The sequence below is a fragment of the Dendrobium catenatum genome, unplaced genomic scaffold (assembly GCF_001605985.2).
Source record: "Dendrobium catenatum unplaced genomic scaffold, ASM160598v2 fragScaff_scaffold_621, whole genome shotgun sequence".
NCBI lineage: Eukaryota > Viridiplantae > Streptophyta > Magnoliopsida > Asparagales > Orchidaceae > Dendrobium > Dendrobium catenatum.
The window spans coordinates 25741827-25764693 of NW_021319083.1; the positions used below are offsets into that span (position 1 = coordinate 25741827).

General features: G+C 38.1%; 1 long non-coding RNA gene across 1 annotated transcript; it reads left to right on the forward strand.

The window, feature by feature from the left end:
• Positions 1–4610: 4610 nt before the first annotated feature.
• On the forward strand, positions 4611–20675 carry LOC110109682. The gene is made up of 3 exons (XR_003700774.1): positions 4611–4744; positions 20246–20311; positions 20446–20675. It is a non-coding gene; the product is annotated as an uncharacterized LOC110109682 (long non-coding RNA).
• The last annotated feature ends 2192 nt before the right edge of the window (positions 20676–22867 follow it).

The following is a 22867-nucleotide window of genomic DNA, read 5'->3' on the forward strand; positions in this document are numbered from 1 at the left end:
CGAAGTCGAACAGTGACCAAGGAGCAAGTCGAACACCGTCGAAGGAGCACGTTGAACCACGACAAAGGAGTGAAGTCGAACAGCATCGAAGGAGTGAAGTCGAACAGTGTCGAAGGAGCGAAATGGAACGGTGTATCGATCGAAGGAGCGAAGTCGAAGGAGCGGATTCGAACAAAGCACAAACAGAGAAATGAGAAGGCAGCCCTAGGGGCTCGCCAAATATTAGCTAATTACCGGCGTTTTTCCGGTGGAATATCCGACGGAACGTAAATCGGCGGAACTTTCGCCGGTATTATTTCGTCGTGTTTTAGTTAAGCCGACGCCAAATATGCCGGTATATCCGCTGGTAATTATCATCGGACTATGCGCCGGTTAAGTTATAAAATCGGTGCATAACTAGCGTATTAGCCGTCGGTAACGTAGTGGCGGCCATGTCGCTGGAAAGTTTCCGGCGAACATTTCCGCCGGTAGTTGCGCCGCAATTTCCGGCGTATATTTTTCCGCTGAAAATTTCCGACGGTAATAGGGCATTTTCCTGTAGTGTCTACAACACTTTAATTTTATGCCATAATTTTAATTTCAAAGATTTTGCACCATAAAAGCATTTTAGGTCTCACCGCCATCTTATAGAATTTTTTCTTTGTTTTGGAAGAACAAGGGATCATTTCCTTATATTATTTATCCACTTGTTTGAAAGATTGGGATTTTAAGTGGATTTCAATTAAATAAGATTTGGTATTGGGAACATAAAAGGGATGATGAAATGTTTTAAATCTTAGTTATTCAAAGAAGTGAAGGATTTTAGATGTGTGAGTATAAGCAAAAGGGAGAAAGTTACCTGAAGGAGCAAGTCGGAGGAGCGAAGTCGAATGGCTTTGAAGGAGCGAAGTCGAACAACGACCAAGGAGCTATTCGAACGGCGACGAAGGAGCGAAGTCGAACACCGTCGAAGGAGCATGTCATACCGCGACGAAGGAGCAAAGTCGAACAACGTCAAAGGAGTGAAGTTGAACAGCGAAGTCGAACAGTGTCGGATGAGCGAAATGGAATGGTGGATCGATCGAAGGAGCGAAATCGAACAACGTCGAAGGGGAGGAACGGAGGAGGAACGAAGTCAGAGGAGCGTATTCGAACAAAGCAAAAACAGAGAAATGAGAAGGCAGCTCTAGGGGTTCGCCCGACATTAGCTAATTACCGGTATTTTTACGGCAGAATATCCGACGAAACGTTAACCAGCAGAACTTTCGCCGGTATTATTTCGTCGTGTTTTAGTTAAGCCGACGCCAAATACGCCGGTATATCCTCCGGTAATTATCGCCTGACTATGCGTCGTTAAGTTATAAAACCGGCGCATAACTAGCGTATTAGCCACCGGTAATGTAGTGGCGGCCAGGCCTCCAGAAAGTTTCAGGCAAACATTTCCGTCGGTAGCTGCGCTGCAATTTACGGCGTATATTTGTCTGCCGGAAAATTCCGATGGTAATAGGGCATTTTCCTGTAATGTCTACAACACTTTACTTAATTTTATGTCATTCTTTTAATTTCAAACATTTTGCACCATAAAGCATTGTAGGTCTCATCGCCATCTTATAGAATTTTTTCTTTGTTTTGGAAGAACAAGGGATCGTATCCTTATATTATTTATCCACTTGTTTGAAAGATGGGATTTTTAGTGGATTTCAATTAAATAAGATTTGGTATTGGGAACATAAAAGGGATGATGATGAAATGTTTTAAATTTTAGTTGTCCAAAGAAGTGAGTGAAGGATTTTAGATGTGTGAGTATAAGAACTCCCATTCTCTTAAAAAAGTTTTAGAGAGTCTAGGACTCATTCTAAGAACCAAGACTCTAGTTCACCTCCTTTCAAAACTTCCTCTAGCCAGCCTCAAAATAAACTTTCTAGTCCTATATAAATGGTCGACCCATTGCACGTCAGTTCTGGAATAAAGTATTTTAGGTGTCATGGATACGAACACATTGTCTCATAATGTTCTAGCCCTTATAAAGTCACCATAATTGAGGAAGTTATCGATGACGAGGAAGAACCTAACATTGAGTTAGTTCATCACATTGAAGATAATGAAGATTCGTTTTATGACGAGGACACCGCTATAATCCACTGTCTGCATAAGATGGATCGCATAGAACTTCAAGTTGTTGGGTGTGCTTTATTATAGCATAAACCGAGTGATGACTGACACATAACTTCTATCTTCCACACCTTCACCAAGATTGGTGATAAGAACTGCAAGGTTGTTATTGACAGTGGAAGTTGTATTAACGTTGTCTCTTGTACTATGATTTCCAAACTTAACCTGAAAATGACACCCCCCCCCCCCCCTGGATCAATTCAACTGCCTTAGATATTAAGGATAGAAGTCTTATTCCCATAGAAATTGTAGGATACAAGGAGCAGATTTGGTGCAACATTTTAACTATGGATGTGGGTCAAATTATCCTTGGCCACCCATGGTTATTTGACAACGATGTCCATATTTATGGGAGTGTAAGAAGATCAAACTTTTATCTTCCCAACCCAAATCGTCTAAAGAGGAAGTTAAGCTCACTCTCATTAAACCCAATAGAGGCTTAAATCTCTTAACTATAAAAGAAGTCAACGTTGAACTGGTTCAAGGATCACCCATATTTGAATTAGTATCCCAGGAAGCAACTGTGCAAATAGAAGAATCTATCTCGGAAGAAGTCCAACTCCTCGAGACTTTTGCAAGTGTTCCCTGAAGACCTGCCCAACCAACTTCCTCTTTTGAGGGATATCCAACATGTCATAGATCTCGTTCCTAGAGCCTCCTCACCCAACCTGCCTCATTATCATATGAATCTGGAAGAGCATAACTCCTTCCATCTCCTTGCAGGATTTGATGCCCTCCAAACCAGTTTCCATCTTCATAACCTCTTCCTCTCTTTTTCTTTCTCAGCTCTCTTCTGAGGAGAAATCATGCCTCAAGTGGCAAAAATAGTCTGCCAAAATCACAAATCCTAGATTTTGGCATCGTTCTTTTCAATTTTTGTGTGGTGTGGGTCAGATCGACGGGTCGCACGGTAAGTTGGAAAGCCCGTGCTAAATATAAAGTTTTGATCGAGTTGGTAATCGGGTCATCAGGCTATCACGTGGAGGCATTTTATTCGAGTCCGGGCATAGAACTTTGTTGGGAGTCTGAACCGAATATTTTTTCTTTGATCTTCCACAATTTGACACGTGAAATAAATAATTCATTGGTTTTATTGATTTAATTTTTGAAGAAGTTATTATAAATTTTTTTATTTGATCGACTTTACAAACATAAAAATTGAATCAATAATAAAAGTGCTAGTCATCATCCCAAACTATCTCCTCATGTGTGGTTTGGGGTGATTTGTCGATCCATACCCTTTGGTGTGCCACTCAGGTGCCTCTATTGGGTCCATCATATTGATAGATCACTCTCCTATGTCATCCTCGTATGTTTTTTTGTTTGATATCTACATTTTATTGCCAAGATTAATGTTAATAGGTACTTGGAAATTCACTTGAAAGCTTTCTAATAAAATTATATAATAATGTATTAATGATTATGAAAGCTTTGTATCCACCAAATTCTTATGAAAAATAATATTCAATTATTGTTCTAACTCACAAGTGTTCTCTTTAGAAATAAAAACTCAATATTTCGTCAGTGAAATAAGAAATAAAAAATATTTTTCATCAAATTACTCTCAACCAAATAAGTGAGTGAAGATAATTTTCATTTCAATTTCTTTTTCATTTCTTCTCTTTCAACTTATTTGTACTAAACGAAATCGTAGGCTTCATTTAGGACGGCTTTATTATTAGTTCTCAATAAGAAAGAAAGCCATCTCAAATGAAGTCTTAGTAAAATGTTATATTATTTCACTCATCTTAATAATTGATATATTTTCAACAAATCTAAATTGTAAACTATAATGAAAAGTGAAAGTAGCTCATCATTTCTAACATATTAAATATTATTTATAAATAATTAGTAAAAAATTATGCACTAATTATAGATGATTAATATTTTTAAAAATAAATATTATTTGAGTTAAATTTTATATTTTGTTTATTAAATAGAGAAATAACTCATTTTGATTGCTATTATATAAAAATAACTCATTTTAAATAATATTAAATGCATATTGATTTATTAAATTTACAAAGAATTTTTTTATTCCAAATATTTTGATTACATTAATAATAACAAATTTATAAGTGAAATTATTTTTTTTAAATAATATCTTTGCAATAATAAATTTATCAATATATTTATATTTTCATATTTATTATCATAATGTTCCATCATATGGCTTCTTATTAAATTTATTCAAAATATTACACATCCATTCGCACCAAAACCCTCGCCCGCTCTACGCTTTGCAAAAACCCAAAAACCCTCGTTATTCTTTTCCTGGTCGGTTTCCTGCGGTAGAAGACAATCCATCTCGTTGTCCTTCCTTGTACCTACGATGCATTCGGGTTTCTCAGGCTACCTTGGCAATGGATACGCACCGCAGGGACCGGAAAGGGAGCCACGGTATCGGCGGAGGGGCGCTGGTGGTCGCCACGGCTCCTTTCAGATTTTGTATGATAACATTTCTTCGTACTCTTCCTCATCTCAGGCGCGCCAGTCGCCAACCGAGTTGGCATCTTCTACCAAGTGGGAAGAGCTCGATGACGCCTACTTCCAGTCCTATTCCCAAATCGGCATCCATGAGGAAATGATCAAGGTGATCTCTCACTTTATCCCTCCACACCAATTTTTTTCTTTGATGTTGCCATTAGGTGATGATCTTTGCGAAAGGGAATAATAAAATGCCGTTTAAAGTGAGATTTTATAATCATTTATAGTATGGATAAAGTGTCTAAGCTTTTAAGTTGATTGTAATATGCAGAGAAAACTTTGTTTTTGCGTCCTATCCTTACCTTTGGTGAAGTTGTTGTTTGGCTTAATGTTGTCTAAATGGTATTGCTGTTTGGATAAGAATGCTATCAATCAAATTGAATGTATTTGGTTAAATTTCATCTTATTTGAGCAATGCAATGTTTTTTTTTTTTAAATAATTAATGATGATTAAAATTTATTTTATTTTATTTTCTTTTTCTTGGCCATTGGGCAGCCTTAGATTTTGTTTGTGAGAAATTTTGTCAACTTCCTTATGTAAACATATTAAGTCTTAAATATCATCTTGAAATTGTTATGCAACAATGTATCCTACCTAGACAAAAGTTTTTGAATGTTAGAAGTTTTGTAGCTGTTCCTTTATATGTTGACATAGATTAAAGGATTTATATGGTGGTGGAGACATGCTTTTATACATTATGATCTTTTTTTAATAGCTTTTTTTTATGTAGAGATTGGTTAAATGTATGCTTGAGTTCAAGTTTGTCTTTAATATGCTTTATTGTCAAGGTGATAGTATGGCAGTGCACATTAAAGTTCTTGGTATGTTCTTTCTGTGAATGCTGGAAATAGGGAAAATGTAAAATGCCAAGTAAATTGTAGTTTGATATAGTAATGTTGCTATACTTAATTTAGGCTTAATGACTTAGCACTTTATTCAAACTTGCATTAGTGTATGATGAATTCAACTCCTTATGTTAGATTTGATAAGTTGTAGTTCCAAGTATGTTTAACTTACCCTAGAATATATTATTATACTCTTTCTTATAGGCAAGTTTCCATATCAGGCATCACTTCACTTCGAGCATAAGCTTTTTGACAACTCATGCAATATATAAACCCTCAAACTGGGGAGCAAAGTTGGGAATCTACTACTCTAGATTCATTTTCAACCATTGGAGCCACACTCTTTGTCTATAATTACTAGATCCCAACCAAATGGTTTAATTTAATAACACATAAGGCAATGAAATTTGATGGCCCAACCTGGGTCCACTGCATTAGTAAACAATAACTTATTTAAATCAAAATCCCCAACACGATAAAACTGAGCCTCCAATAGCAGGATGCAAACTCCAAGTATTATGTATCTCCTACCTTATTCATGTAATAAGCTTGTAATTTGGGTAGTATAGTGAATGCAGTTATGTGTATATATCTGTAACTTTTTTATATTAATAGTAATTATATTGCAAAAATTTTAGCTTTTAATGAGTTTTATAATATATTAGATTATAAGGAGTGCGAAAGATATATGTATAAGTTAACTAAACAAAGAGATAGGAGTAGTAAGGATTTAGTTTAAGTGAAGTGTATTAAGGATGAAGATAAAAAAGTATTTTTATTAGAAGAGGATATTCAACAAAGGTGGATAAGATATTTTGCTAAACTTTTCAATGAAAATTATGAGAATGCAATTGACTTTATTGACCTTAGCATCCTAAATGAAAAAAAAAAAAATTAGCGTATTAGTAAAATTGAAGTTAAAGAGGCTTTAAAGAAAATGAACTGTGAAAAAACTGTTGAACATGGTGATATTAAAACAGAAGTGTGAAAATGTTTAGGAGATGAAGGAATTTTTTAGTTTTCTAAATTTTTCTAATATTATTTTGAAGACTAAAATGAGGCCAGATGAGTGGAGAATAAGTGCGTTGATTCCTGTTTTTAAGAATAATGGTGATGCACAAGATTGTGCGAATTATAGAGGAATTAAGTTAATGTGTCATACTTTAAAATTATGGGAGAGAGTTATAGAGCATAGGTTGCGACGTGACACTAATATTTCTCAAAATCAATTTGGATTCATGCCAAGTAGGTTTTCTGTGGAAGCTATACATTTATTGAGAGGTTTGATGGAGAAGTATAGAGAGAATAAGGAGGATCTACATATGATTTCTATTGATTTAAAGAAAGCATATGATAAAGTTCCAAGAAGTGCTATGGAGAGTTCTAAGAAAGGGGTTAATAATGCTTATATTCAAATCATTAAGGATATGTATGCAGAAGCTGTTTGTGTTCAAACACAAGGTGGTTTGACTAAGGGGCTGTTTGGTATGCAGAATTAGGAGTGTAAAGTATTTTAATTACATGTATTTCTTAAATTATACCGTTTGGTTGATTTTGAGCAGAACATAAGAAAATCCTCGGATGTATTAGCGGTGTATTACTGGAGGCTATTTGCGCCACTTCGAAACCCGCTCAATTTGAGCGGGTTAGAAATTCTCTGGCGCAAAGAAGAAGAATTTCTTGCTGGCTTCGATGGGGTCGGCCTCGTCGAACTGGTTAGCGCCGAAGGATGAGATGCAGGGCTTTATGCCACCGGTGCCGAGCGCAATAAGCGCCATAGCGACTAGCAAGAAGCCGTTTTACGGGCCGGTGGCGGATTCGCAACTTTTGCAACCCAAAACGAAGAGCAGATACGCTATAACAAGCGTACACAACCCCTTCCCATCCATCGCCGACTGCGACCTTGCAGCCGCGATGCTCACGACGTCGCCTCCGACCTCGACGGCACCCTCCTCGTCTCGCGTAGTTCCTTTCCTTCTTCCTCCTCGCGGCAAAGGCCGAAAGCCTCTTTCGCGCCGCTTTCCTCCTCTTATCCCCGGTCATTTTCTTCGTCTACAAACTGGCCTTTGAAGCCGCCGGTATTTAAGATCATGATCTACATCGCCTTTGCGGGAATCCGATCATGATTTTATGGCGATCTGCAAGGTTCGTACGTTCGCTTTTCCCTCTCTGTTTTGCCTTTCTATCAGGCTTGATTCGACACTTTCTCAGGCAAGTTCATAAAAGGGCTTAATTTCTATGATCTTCATATTTAAAAATATTGGGATGAAGCAAAGCTTCATGCATCTCCTTCATCAACGCCGTTGCTTACTAACGTTGATGGGGACCTTTCAGGAGAAGTGTCGACTGCGTGATTGTGGTAACTCTACTGGACAATTTTGATACCTGCAGCTGATTTGCGATTGTGAATGTATCCACATATAGCTTTTTTAATACTTCGTTCCTTTCTTAATTTTGTTCTAGCTAGATAGCCTCGCTTCATTAACAAATATACTTGTCTCATATTTATCCTGTTAAAAGTGTTTACTTTATAAAACTTCAGAATAGAAGCTTTAATCTTCTGTTTAGATTCAGTGCTTAATCTTTTATTAGCTAATTTTACTGACCTTCTGATCATTCAAAAGTTTATTCATTTAACTCTTCTGGTTTCAAGCAATTTTATGTCCTTTGGGAAATAACATTTGATAATTATTACTTATCAAACAAATGTTTCCTTAAGTTATCAAGCAATTTTTCTTGGTATTTATCTTTATCGTTCTCCTACATTATATTGTTATAATATTTGTTTTATAAAAAATAATAAAATTAATCCATAAAAGTATTAGAGAATTGAACCATCAATAAATATATGCCATAAAAAGCTTGATAACTGATCTGGTTCGACTGCTTTTGGTCTATTAAAGATTAGTCTTTTGGCTAAACCAACTTGATTGTACTGCAGCTATGCAATGATATCATCCACCGTAGTAAGATTAAGGCTTCGTTTGGGACGGCTTTTTTATTGCTTTTTAAAACGAAGTTGTAGTACAAATTTTTTAATTTTGTACTAAAACTCCGTTTTCAGAAGCAATAAAAAAGCCATCCCAAACGAAGCCTAAATGGTGCATATGCATAAAGCGCTCCAGTGTCATAATCACAAACTTGATGATTGATACTCTTAGGCCATAATTAAAATTAACAAATTAAAAGAGTGAGGATCAATAAATTAATGTCATACTGGAAACCCTGGTTACTCACAACTTGTACTAGATGATTGGGTTCTCACATAGAGCCAGAACCCATAATAGTTAGTAATTTGGAGACATCCTTTAACACAGCTAAATGAGACCAGCACCATCTTATTTGATGGTCTGTTAATTCTGAAAGTCATCACACTACTAATAGCACAACTTTCTGATTAACATTGATGCTAGAAAGAGCTTCATATGATCAACTTTTTTAGCAGCTAGGTAGGCGTTTGTTCTTCATTGGATTGTAGGCGTTTCAAAGTCATATGGCAATGTAGCATTTGTAGCACTATTTACTGAGGGGCGTTTATTCATCCTCAGATGTATTATTCTTTAACAGTGTTTCAACAATGAAAAAACTACACACTTGTTGAAGAGAGAGCATCTATATGCAACTCACATTTATCATAATCAAAATTATGTTTGTGGTTTTGAGTAGAGCTTCTACTTATGTATACGAAACTTTCTTGCTGCCATATGTGGCTAGTCATGAGACGGGGATTGATCGAAACTTACTAGATTTGAAGGCCAGGGCGGGTGACATGGTTTTCCTCTATTGGCAGAAGGCTGCAATTTATGGACAGACAAGGATATTTGAGATCTTTCATTATATAGCTTCTCAGGCACCACAACAACCAACAAGACCTAGATCCACTACGGTAATGATTGGAGTCATTTATCATATTTTTATGTTCTACTCATTTTAGGCCATGTTTACTTTGTCATTTCACTAGATTTATGCACTAGATGTACGTTCTTGGTGATTGCTGATCCATCTCATGTGAATTTTGCAAACCTTTATATCAGAACAAAGCATCTTTTCCTTAACATTTTGTTTTGTTCTAGTAGCATCTTAAGATAAGAATTAGCCATTTGGTACTTTTTAGTATGAGAACTCTGGATTTATAGTGATTCTTGACTTCATTTTTTTTTTGGTTTCGATTTTTGTTTGATCATTTAATCTATGAGAGTAAAAACCTACAATGAATATTATTTGTTTGCAAGTTGTTATTATCTAGCGCGTAGATATAGATCTTAGGTTTATTGCTCGAAATCATTACCATTTAGTTGCTGAGTATTTGCCTTGTAGAAGGGAAACCTTTAGAAGAAGAATCCTATATTGAATGCCAAGCTAGTTAATGCATAAATAATTCATGTGTGTTGGCTATCTAGAGAATGACCTTGCAAGAATCTCATGCATGTAGTTGACTATTCCATGTGTATTTTCTTTTTTGTTCGACGTTGTTATAAGGGCATCTCGAACCGAAAATCTCATTTTTCACTCCAAAATGTAGTGTAACCAAAAAATGGTGTGATTCTTTTCCAATCGAACTCCATTTTCATTATTGTTGTTTACATCTCACTTCAATTATTGCCGTAAAATTTGCTAATCTTTTTCTACTCTTATGCATGTCTGAACTATTATGAACTTCAGCTTAATTTGTAAGGCAATATGGATTTATTCACGTAAATCATACTCTAATGCGATATGAACAAGCTTCAATTGCAGCTTTTCGTTTTGAAATTTTGTTGCATTTTATTTCAGTGATTTGCTTAGGATATTGCATTATGATCTTCTGCATTGATTACATTTTATCTGTAAGCTATGAAAGTTCAAATGATTTGGTTGATCGTGGCGAATTTTTTTCTTTAATTTTGGATTTATTGTTATTTTCTTGTCTCTGTGTAACTATATAATATTTGAAAATCACATGGCATTCGAATTTGGATTCTAGATGATAGAATCTCTTCTATAGGATCCAATTCGAAGATCATGTCATTAGACATTCGTTTGATAGAGACACATTGCTAAAAAAGAAGTGTTTTTGAAAGTAATGTAATTTATTCATATTAATAGTTTTGGCTATCAATTAAGCTTTTGTTTGGGACATTTTTTGTATTTCTTTATAAATCAGTTTTTTAGTAATAAAGATTTTTTGAAAAAAAAAAATGTTTTAAAAAACAGCTTTAGAAAGTAATATTTTATCTCAAACAAAGCCTAAGAAGCCTTCAATTCGAGTCTTATGAATGTAACATAAAATATTTAAAATTGAAAATGGCGATGTGAGAGGTTTTGATGAAAATACTAACAGATGGTTGCATTAGTTTCCATGATTTCTTTCAAATTATTAAAAGAAAATCACTTTTACTTTACTCTGGATCTACCTAACCAAACAAGAGAAATAGTTCTCAAAGTATTTACTTTACATTGCATTTACTTTACACTGCATTTCTTTTTCAGGCAACCAAACAGCCCCTAAGTATTTTTCTATTTCAGTTAGATTACTTCAAGGATCGGCCTTAAGCCAATATCTGATGCAGGACTATATGCGAAATTGGAAACTTGTACAAAATAGTTAAAGAGCAATTTTGGATTTTCGTTATTAACAACTAAAACAACAAAATGAAACTAATAAGTGGTTTCTTCCGTTTAGGCTAAGCTACGCAAGAGACTAAACAAAATCAAAACATTTAAGGAAATTAAAGCATTGCATGCGAAGTAGTTTCCAACATAACCTTGGTTTAACAATGAAATCCAAAAGCAAAGAAGTAACAATTCTACGATTACTAGTGGATGACGATTAGTAGACACAATCTCTTGCTTGAACAATCTCTCTATGAGGTAAGTAGAATTGGAAAGTAAATGAGCCGAGGAAGAAGATCACCTTCTCGGAGAGACGTCTTGATTCACCACGTACCTTCCAATGATTGATCATTCAAGGCTTAATCAAATCGCATATCTCGTGATCAACGGACTTTCTATGGATCCGTCTATGCATGAATTCACGTCGTCGAACAGCAATTAGAGAGGATCCACGAAATCTTAGCCGTCGTGTGCAAACCGGAATCAATCTCCGGATCGATCATACATCTTGGATAAACGAAGAAGAAAACACATTGAGAGAGGGAGAGGGGGTGGACGGTGGGGAGGGAGGCCGGCGGCTTGTAAGGGGGAAAACGGCTAGAGTTAGGGAGGAGTTAGGTTGGGTGGAATAGAAATTGTTTTAATTCTCAAATCTGAAATTATTCTCAGATTTGAGTAAGAATGGAGGGAAAATAATTTGATTTTGAATTTCAAATAGCATGCAATGAAGTCCCTTAATGGAGCATTAAAGGAGAGGGGCCCACTAAGGGGGCCAGCGGCATGGAGAGAGGGAGCGGGGGTTTTCCTAATCCGCTCAGACTAATTAATGATGAAAATTTCAAATCCGCTCAAATTTGAAATTTGAAAGCCTCATTAAAACTCCGCTAATTTAGCGTCGGGCAAATTTGGAAACTTCCACTTTGAATTTCAAAATTTGAAAATTCGTGGGGAAGACAAAAAGGGGTCGGTGATTGACGGAGGGAATGGTGGTGGATGAAGGGAAGGCCGACAGCTAATGGGAGGGTCGGCGGGATGATGGTGAAGGCTCGGTTTTGTGGATATGGTGAGGTTGATCTTGGATGGGTGAGGTTATGAGGCGGTGGTTGGAAGTAGGGGATGATCGACGTGGACGTTGGGTAGAAGGGAAAGAAGGAAGGAGGATAACCAAGTGCCACCGGTGGTGACTTTTGGGTACGACGGGTGGCCTCTCTTAGGCTCCACCAAGCTCTGAAACTCTCTCTCAAGCTCTCACAAAAGCTTCAAGAAGATAAACGCAGGAAAATTTCTTAATATCATTCGTTAACCTCAAAAGAACTAGATGGAGGCTTTAAATAACCTCATACAATGACACAAAACAAAAGGACTCAAATACCCTCAAGGGGCTACATGACTCACTCCCTCAAGCAAGGGTAAAAAAGGGAAAATGCTGAAATAAAAATACATCACTAAGGAAAACAATAATAAAATCAAAAGTACATAGGAAAAATCGTGGCCGTTGATCTACGACCACGTCGACGGTAGACTTTCCAACTGATGTGCCCATCATTCTCCCAGGGTGGGAGAAAACTCGACTCCGTCGAGTAAGAGTCTCTCTCGTAAAGCTCCAAAGCATCTCGGTCTATCCGCTGCAGCTCCTCACGATCTATCTACGTGTCCTCCGATTCAGGTTTTCTTCTCCACGTGATCAAGTACCTTCTTCTTCTACCTTCCTTTGTAGAGATAATGCCATCACGTAAAATTGTGTTCACTTTATCAGCCACGGGTAATTTGGGAATGGTAGGAAGGGGAGGCAAATTTGGGTTTTTCAATAGTGGGGTTATGTCGGGCTGTTGCAAGAGTGGGTTGGGTGGATTGAAATCAGGGCCTTCGTAAGCAACTGGATCTTCAATGTTAAAAGTCGAGTTAATATTGAAATCCTATGGGAGGTATACTATATATGCATTGTCATTGATTTTCTTTAATATTTTGAATGGCCCAGCACTCTTGGCATGTAGCTTCTTAACGGTTCCTTGTGGGAACCGTTCTGGACGGATCCGCACCATCACGGAGTCACCCACCTTAAAAGTTTTAAATTGTCATTTTAAATCATCATATAACTTGTAATCTTTGTTGCTCTTTTTAATGTTTTGTGTAATTTCCTTATGCAGTTCATGCAGATGAGACACAAATGCAGATGCTGACTCGGAAATCCTATACCTAGAACTCATAGGAATCAAAGCTAAAGGTTGTCTAGGCTTAAACCCATATACAATCTTAGAAGGACTTAAACCCGTGGTTCGATTGACAGAATTATTGTACGCAAACTCAACAGTTGGTAGGATAGTGTCCCAATCTCTAATATTATCCCCAACCAAAGAACGCAACAGATTTCCCAAACTCCTGTTAACTACCTCTGTCTGACCATCAGTCTGTGGGTGAAAGGCAGTGGAAAAATGCAGCTTGGTACCCATCTTCATCTACAGGGTCTTCCAAAAATAGCTCGTGAACTTCATATCTCGATCCGTTACAATGTTTTTGGGCAAACCATGCAAGCGGACGTCCTCATTAAAATACAGCTTGGCGATGTGAGAGGCATTAGATGTGTTTTACAACAGGGGAGAAAATGAGCCATCTTGGAAAAACAATCTACGATTACGCATATGGCATCATTCCTTCGCAGTGTTTTTGGCAGGCCTAAAAACGATCTACGATTACGCATATGGCATCATTCCTACCAACATCTCTTTTCAGGCTCGGCCAAAAGAAACGGTACTCAACGGCCTCAATCGTCTTATCTCTCCCAAAATGTCCAGCGAGGCCTCCAGCGTGAAGCTCCCACACAAGGAATTCCCTAAGGGAGGTGCTAGGATACAAATCTTTTGGGCTTTGAAAAGGTAACCATCCTCCAATAGGAAATCGTCCAAGAGGCGTGTGCTGCCTGTGGACAGCGAAGAGTAAATCTCTCTGAAGTCTGGGCACCCAAGATAATCCATCCTCATCTGATCAAAACCCACGACTTGCGCTCTCATCTCAAAAGTAGTCATCATTCGTCTGCTAAGAGCGTCAGCAGCTTTATTCTCGACCCCTGCCTTGTGCCTAAGAGTGTAAGTGCACTCTTGAAGAAATTCTACCCAACGACCATGTCGGGTATTCAGTTTCTTTTGAGAATTAATGAATCTCAAAGCCTCGTGATCCGAAAAGATGACGAACTCTTGCGGGAGCAAGTAGTGTCGCCAGTAGCGAAGGGACTGGATCATGGCGTAGAATTCCTTGTCATAAGTGGAGTAACGCTGCCTAATATCATTCAGTTTCTCGCTAAAATTTGCTATAGGGTGACCTTCTTGGGAGAGGACTCCTCCCATTCCAACCCCCAAAGCGTCGCAGGTTACTTCGAAGACCTTAGAGAATTCAGGAAGTCTCATCACTGGGGCCTCCACAATTCGTTTCTTATTTTCTTCGAATGCTCTGGTGGCAGCCGGGGTCCAATGGAAATCACCCTTCTTAAGACAATCAGTGATAGGAGATACAATGGTGTTGAAATTCCGGATAAATCTCCTATAGAAAGTAGCTAACCCGTGGAAGCTATGAACTTCTCGGATGTTCTGAGGAACGGGCCAGTCAACAATTGCTTTAACCTTCTCGGGGTCGGCAGAAACCCCTTGTGTAGACACGATAAAACCAAAACCTAGAAAGATTACTCGGTCTACGAGGAAAACTACATTTCTTAGGATTGGCATAAAACTGCTCTTTCCTCAAGACATCACAAACCTGTCTAAGGTGGTCCAGGTACTGATCAACTGAATGGCTATAGATAAGTATGTCATCAAAGTAGACGACAACAAACTTACCCAAAACGGGGCGCAACACCTAAGTCATAACCCTCATAAAAGTATTAGGGGCATTACTTAATCCAAAGGGCATGACTAACCACTCATAAAGACCATCTTTTATTTTGAACACGGTTTTCTACTCATCCCCGGGTCGGATCCGGATCTGGTGGTATCCACTCTTCAGATCTATCTTTGAAAACAAAGTGGCACCCGACATCTTATTTAGCATGTCATCTAACCTCGGGATCGGAAAACGGTACTTTATAGTGATCTTGTTAATAGCATAGCTATCAACACACATCCGCCAAGTTCCATCCTTCTTAGGGGTAAGAAGAGCTGGTACTGCACAGGGACTAAGACTTGATGAAACCTGGCTGTAGTAACTCTTCTACCTGCTTCTTGAGCTCAGCGTGCTCAGTAGGATTCATGCGATAATGGGGCAGGTTCGGGAGTGAGGCTCCAGGAACAAGGTCTATGGCATGCAGAATATCCGTAAGTGGAAGTAATATATCTGGGAGATCATCAGGGAATATATCAGCAAACTGCTCTAAAATAGGTCGAACTTCATCAGGGATGGGCATGTCAGACTCAGTGGGAATCTCACGACCAACAAGTGCATAAAGTGGAGCGCCGTGGGTGTCCTCAGAGTCCAAAACCTCAGCAGTAACCAAATTCAGTCCCTTGGGGTTATTCGGGGAGGGTTTGGTGTCATCCTTGCCCCGGGGATGCGATGGTAAAAGCTTGATCTTTTGACCCGCATGTTCGAACACGCAGGTGTTCGAGCGCCCATAGATGTGGACATCATTATCAAAATTCCAAGGTCGACCTAACAGAATCTGTCCAACATCCATAATCAAAATATTGCACCATACATTCTCCTTGTAAGAGGCAAAGGAGATAGGCACGAGACTTCGTTCCTTCACCTCCAAGGCAGTGGAATTGATCCAAGCTACCTTATATGGACTGGGGTGAGGAACCGGAGCAAGTCCTAACTTGGATACCATGCTGGAGGATAGAAAATTGATGCAACTACCACTATCCACGATGACTTTGCAGTTCTTATCCCTGATTTTCGTATAGGTATGAAAAATGGTGGTCCTACGCCAATCATCAGTGGGGGTGGGCTGTGAAAGTGCACATCTCACCACGCAGATGGGAGAGGTTCCAGTCTCTGAAGGCAATGGAGGGCGGCGGTGTCATCGTCCTCCTCAAAGAATTCTCCTTCATCCTCAACCTAATGGATCTGATCACCCTCGGGCTCAAGATCGTTCTCAATAATCTCCTCGACGATAGAAATCTTATAAGGACTGGAGCATTGAGAAGCGATATGCGCATACCCCTGGCATCGAAAGCACTTGGTCCCGAGATTGGACCGAGGGGTATCCGGGGTGGGAGGTTTGGTCTAACATCAGATCGGGGAGCAGGAGGGCCGGTGGGTGGTTGGCTGGTGCTCCCAGGTGTGGGTCTTGTAGTAGGATTGTTACGGGTGGAGCTACCAGAAGGCCTATATGAATGCCTAACGTTGTGGGACCGGCTAGGGTGCTGGGACCGACTCTCTTCAAGGTCTAGAACAAAACTATACGCATTCTCCAGGGTAGTAACGTTCCGGTCAAACAGCTCATTTCGAAGATCCTCTCGCAACCCAGTACGAAACATGGACAGAATCTGCGCGGGGGTAGCAGCGGTCTCCCCCTTGCATCTAATGAAGTAGTCGTCAAAGGATGCGATGTAATCCTTGACGGGCTTGCTACCCTGGGTTAGCCTATTCCACTTGTGTAGCAGTCTGGGGAAATAGGATGGAGGTACATACTTGTGTTTCAATCCCGCTTCATAGTGATCCAATCAGTAATGTGCAGTCTGGGGAAATAGGATGGAGGCTTTCTAGATTAGACCAAAATTGCCCAGTCCTACCCGTGAGTTTCATTTCAACAAAAGTAACATTCCTCGCATCAGAAATATTGTACCACTTGAAAAAACTGTCCATACCTTTGACCCAGTCCAAGAAGAGCTGGGGATCAAGCATGCCATTAAAGGTAGGAGCATCCACTTTGATATTTTTCATGAGTGGTAGTGTGGTACATCAGGGTCGTGAGGGTGGTTATGTCCATATTGGGGAGCGCGATGATGGGCACGAGGAGGTCCCTCATCGTGGTAGACGTCATCCCCATACATGGACGGAGGTCTAGAAGGGGTGTAGTGAATCGGGTTTTCTCTAGCTCGCACCAACGTGTCAAACCTCTCAGTGGTGTGCCTACGAAGCTCTGCTAGGTCAGCCTGATTTTCCTTCAACTGCTGGCTTATGGTGTTCATCTAACCTACCAAGAGGTCTAAAGTCCTTCCTAGTTGTTCCGGGTCCATGACTAGACACTAGGGGACACTTGGGGGTGAAACTAGGTAGAGGACAGCACCTAAATGCGATGATAAACTCTCTAGAATGTCACTAAATGATGCAGAAAATGTTTAGACAGCAAACTACAACAAGGCGTTAAGTATCCTAGGTGACTAGGGAAGTTGTTATAGTGAGGGCAGCACCTAGATACTTAAGAGACAACCTTAAAACTCACTAAATGAGTGCAGAAAATTTCTGGACAGCAAACACAACTAAGATCTAAATTGATTTACGAGATGGTATGCATGCCAAAATAGTTATGCAAGCTTAAGCAATAGCCTAGGATGAATTCTAGTACATGTAACGCATGCTAGCCATGCTCTGATACCAGATGATTCAGGACTATATGCGAAATAGGAAACTTGCACAAAATAGTTAAAGAGCAATTTTGGATTTTCGTTATTAGCAACTAAAACAACAAAATGAAACTTATAAGTGGTTACTTCCGTTAAGGCTAAGCTACGCAAGAGACTAAACGAAATCAAAACATTTAAGGAAATTAAAGCATTGCATGCGGAGTAGTTTCCAACATAACCTTGGCTTAACAATGAAATCCAAAAGCAAAGAAGTAACAATCCAACGATTACTAGTGGATGGCGATTAGTAGACACAATCTCTTGCTTGAACAATCTCTCTATGAGGTAAGTCGAATTCGAAAGTAAATGAATCAAGGAAGAAGATCACCTCCTCGGAGAAACGTCTTGATTCACAACGTTCCTTCCAATAGTTGATCCTTCGAAGGTTTGATCAAATCGCATGTCACGTGATCAATGGACTTTCTATGGATTCGTTGATGCATGGACTCACGTCGATGAACGACAATTTGAAAAGATCCACGAAAACTTAGCCGCGTACGCAAAATCGGAATCAAACTCCGGATCAATCATACATCTCAAATAAACGAAGGAGAGAACACATTGAGAGAGGGAGAGAGAGAGAGGTTGATGGTGGGGAGGGAGGCCGACGGCTTGTAGGGAGGGGGGAAGGCTAGGGTTAGGAAGGAACTAGGTTGAGGGGAAGTGAAAATGTTTTAATTCCCAAATCTGAAATTATTCTCAGATTTGCGTAAGAATGGAGGGAAAATAATTTGATTTTGAATTTCAAATAGCATGCAATCAAGTCCCTTAATGGAGCATTAAAGGAGAGGGGCCCACTAAGGAGGCCGGTGGCATGGAGAGAGGGAGTCGGGGTTAGGGGAAAAGGAATTATGCGTTTCCTAATCCGCTCCTACTAATTAATGATGAAAATTTCAAATCCGCGCAAATTTAAATTTGAAATTTGAAAGCATCATTGAAACTTTCCTAATTTGGCGTCGGTCAAATTTGGAAACTTCCACTTTGAATTTCAAAATTTAAAAATTCGTGGGGAAGACAAAAAGGGGCCGGTGATTGACAGAGGGAATGGTGGTGGATGAAGGGGAGGCCGGTGGTTAAGGGGAGGGCCGGCGGGATGATGGTGAAGGCTCGGTTTTGTGGATATGGTGAGGTTGATCTTGGATGGGTGAGGTTATGAGGCAGTGGTTTGAAGTGGGGGATGACCGGCAGTGGATGTTGGGTAGAAGGGAAAGAAGGAAGGATGATAACCAAGAGCCACCGGTGGTGAATGTTGGGTACGACGGGTGGCCTCTCCTAGGCTCCACCAAGCTCTGAAACTCTTTCTCAAGCTCTCACAAAAGCATCAAGAAGACAAACGCAGGAAAATTTCTTAATATCATTCATTAACCTCAAAAGAACAAGATGGAGGCTTTAAATAGTCTCATGCAATGACACAAAACAAAAGGACTCAAATACCCTCAAGGGGCTACATGACTCATTCCCTCAAGCAAGGGTTAAAAAGGGAAAATGCTGAAATAAAAATACATTACTAAGGAAAACAATAATAAAATCAAAAGTACATCGGATAAATCGTGGCCGTTGATCTACGGCCACATCGACGGTAGACTTTCCAACTGATGTCCCATCAATATCTTTTTGCTTTAGTTATGGATGTTCTCACTAGACATTTGTAAGAGGTTGTACCCTGGTGTATGCTTTTTGCTGATGATATTATTCTTGTTGATATAACTAGAGAGGGAGTTGAAGGTAAACTTGAATTATGGAGGTCAACCTTAGAGTCTAAAGGCTTTTGTTTGAGTAGATCTAAAATTGAATATATTGAGTGTAATTTAAGTAATAATAGATCTAGTGGGGGGATTTTGATTTTGGGCAATCAAGTCATTAATAAAAGTACACATTTTAGATATCACGGGTCTTTTGTCAGAGTGATGGTGAAATAGATAGGGATATTATTAGTAGAATTCTAGTTGGATGGTTGAAGTGGAGGAATGCATCGGGCTTGTTGTGTGATAGAAAATACCATATCAAACTTAAGATAAAATTCTATAAGATGGTAGTGAGACCCGCAATGCTTTATGGTGGATAACATTTGCCATTAAAAGAGAAGCATAATATTAAGTTAAGTGTTACAGACATGAGGATGCTCAAGTGGATTTGGTTTTGTTCTTATTAGAGACATGTTATGAAATGAGCATATACGTGAAAAGGTTGGAGCAGCTCCAATGGAAGATAATATTAGAGAGAGTCGCGTTAGATGATTTGGTCATATAAAACGGCGGCCTTCCGATGTCCCGGTTAGGAAAATAGAAGCATTAGATTTGACTTATGTTAAGAAAGGTAAAGGTAGACCTAAAAAGACTTGGTTAGAAAATATTAGAAATGACATTTCTTTATTAGATTTAGATGAGATTTTGATTCTTAACAGGACAATGAAAAAAAAGGATTCATGCAGCCAACCCCACTTAGTGGGATAAAAGGCTTGTTGTTGTCGTTGTTGTTGTTGTTGTTGTCGTTGTTATTGTCTTGGTCATGATTTTTTTATCTATGTCAGACTTAGTTCAGTCTTAGTTGCTGAATTTTGCTTTTTTATGATGTACAATTAATTGCTACTGACTAAACTTGTTATTACTGTTCAGGATCATGTAAGGACGAAAACTTACAGGAATGCCATCATGCAACATCAAAATTTAATTTCAGGGAAAGTAAGAAATTTTCTTTGGGTTTTCATTTGCAATTTTATGCGGCAAATTGGAAATTTGGGTTGAATACTTTAGGTTGTTTTTTTGTCTATTGTTATGTCAATCCATAATTTTAAACTTTGTGCGTGTATTTGTAGGTTGTAATGGATGTAGGCTGTGGGACAGGCATTCTTTCTATATTCTGCGCTCTTGCTGGTGCTAGAAGGGTAATATCGGCCATAATTATTCATCAATAAAATTTATATTCCTTTTTTGCTGATTCAATAATGAATCATTTATGAATTTGACATCAATAATCTGTGACACGCCCTTTATATTTAATTGTTGAAGCTACCTTCATCACAATGATGTGTGATAGTATCATAATTTTGTAGATTAAATGCTTAAATACTTAAATGAAATCAAGCCTATCTAAGATTGTCGTTACTCGTTAGTAAAACATTTGGTATGGTATTATACTATTATTATATATTATAATCATGTTATTTTCTTTCTTTTTCTTTAGTTTGAGGTATTTAATTTATTTCCATTTTTGAAACTTTTTACCTTATTTTATTGCTAAATTTTGTTTCAAACGAAGACATGTAGCTGTCAAACAAATATTTATGCAAATCATTTGTATACACGGTATTTAAACAACACTATATGTTGGTGCACTATAAAGTTTTTCACTTTGTCTCACCTTTAAGCCAGTCTCATAGTGGGATAAAGGCTTGATGTTGTTGTTGTTGTCGACGTCTCACCTTTCTTCAATAAAATGATTAGTGTTGATCAAGTATGCATTAAAAAATTCTTTGGTGCATACTGTCCTTAAGCAAGGAATATATTAAAGCTAGATGATTTGTTCCATTACATGATAAATGGACCATATTTTTTACCTGTAAACTGAACTGTTTAATAGGATGCATCAAGGCTACCCAAATCATATAATTCATAATTAAACCATTTTAGGAAGTTAATCTATCTATTTAGAATATTTGTCTTGAGAGTCTTATGCATGTTGCACTTTCTCTTTTATGTTGGTTGGGCTAGTTATAACTTACATTGATGTGTCTCGAGTTTTTTACATGATTTGAATTTGCTTGTAACTCTATCCTTGTTTTTGTGCAATTTGAGCAACATGCATTTTAGAATAACATTTTTACTCATATTTGCTAATTTGAAAGGCCACTTTTCACTATCCTTCATTGTAACTTGTTTTATAGCCTTTGCTAGTCTCTCTCGTTCATTAAATGCAATGCTGGTTAGCTGACCATATTTTGTTAGCTTGTGTCACTGAAGCATCAAAACAATCCTTAATACTATCTATATGTGGCATAAAATAAAACATTTGAGCTAATTTGCATCCTTAATTTCTCTTTCCCATGATCCATCATTTCAGTCTCATATTCCATGTAATCTCCTTTTTACAGCATTCAAGCTCAGCCAGTTCTCTTTTTAATTAGTAATTGATGCCTGTTTGGTGATATGCACTCCTTAGCCGCTTTTTGGGAGTATTTATGTGACTTACTCATCTGAAGCATGTTTTAAGGGTGGCACAACATTTCATTATTATTGCTAAGCTTTTTTTATTAATAATATTCATAGTCATTATGATTTTAGGATGGCACAACTTCGTCCATTTCTTTACCTCACGTGGCAGTTCCACATCCTTACTTCTGAACCCCTTCTCACATTCTCAGGTTTGTGCGATCGAAGCAAGTGATATTGCTGTGCAGGTAGAATGGCTTGCCTTAATTTGAATATGCCTTGTATAGTATTTGAACAACTTCTGTTTAATGTGATTGTGTGTGCATCTATCATAATATTGTTCTATCACTTTTTTCTTTATATTTCCATCATTATTTCTTGCTTCTAGTTCATTAAAATACTAATTATGTATAGTTCAAGCTTCTGTTTATCTATGTTAACAATTGAAATCTCTGGCTGTAAATTTTTTCTTTAAATGCTCTTCAGCGAAATGTTTTTTTTTTTAAGAATTGGTCGGAAAAATGTTATAATTGATTAATCTTTTTTTTTTAAATATTAATCCTTATTTGAGGATGTAAATATTGATTAGCTCGTCCAGTTGAATCTACCCAGCAAAGTAAAAGATAATAATTAGTATACCATTTGGATGAATTAGACATTGGGGTCGAAACCTAAGCTAAATTACGAAGTTTTCATTCCTTTACAATAATAAACAGTGACCACTGGTTGCAATTGAGTGGATGCTGATTTATTCTTTTTTAGACGATATTTTGCATCTCATTTTATTAGTAAATTTAGTAATTATCTGTATCTTTGATCAACAGTCTTGATTCATGGATGCTTGAAATAATATGAAGGGTTGTGTTTTTTTTGAAGGTGTCTGTGGAGAATTAACAGATGCCTTCAGTGATGGGCCTGTAACATCTATGACACACTTTTACCGAGACATGATTAATCTTTTGACTAAACTTTTCTTAAATCTTGTTTTATCTTTCTTTTCTAGAAAATGCTATGCCATACTACCATGATTGTGATAGGAAACACTTGGATTTTGTGGGCTCCGAAAATTCGTCCCCGGCCTCCGCTCGC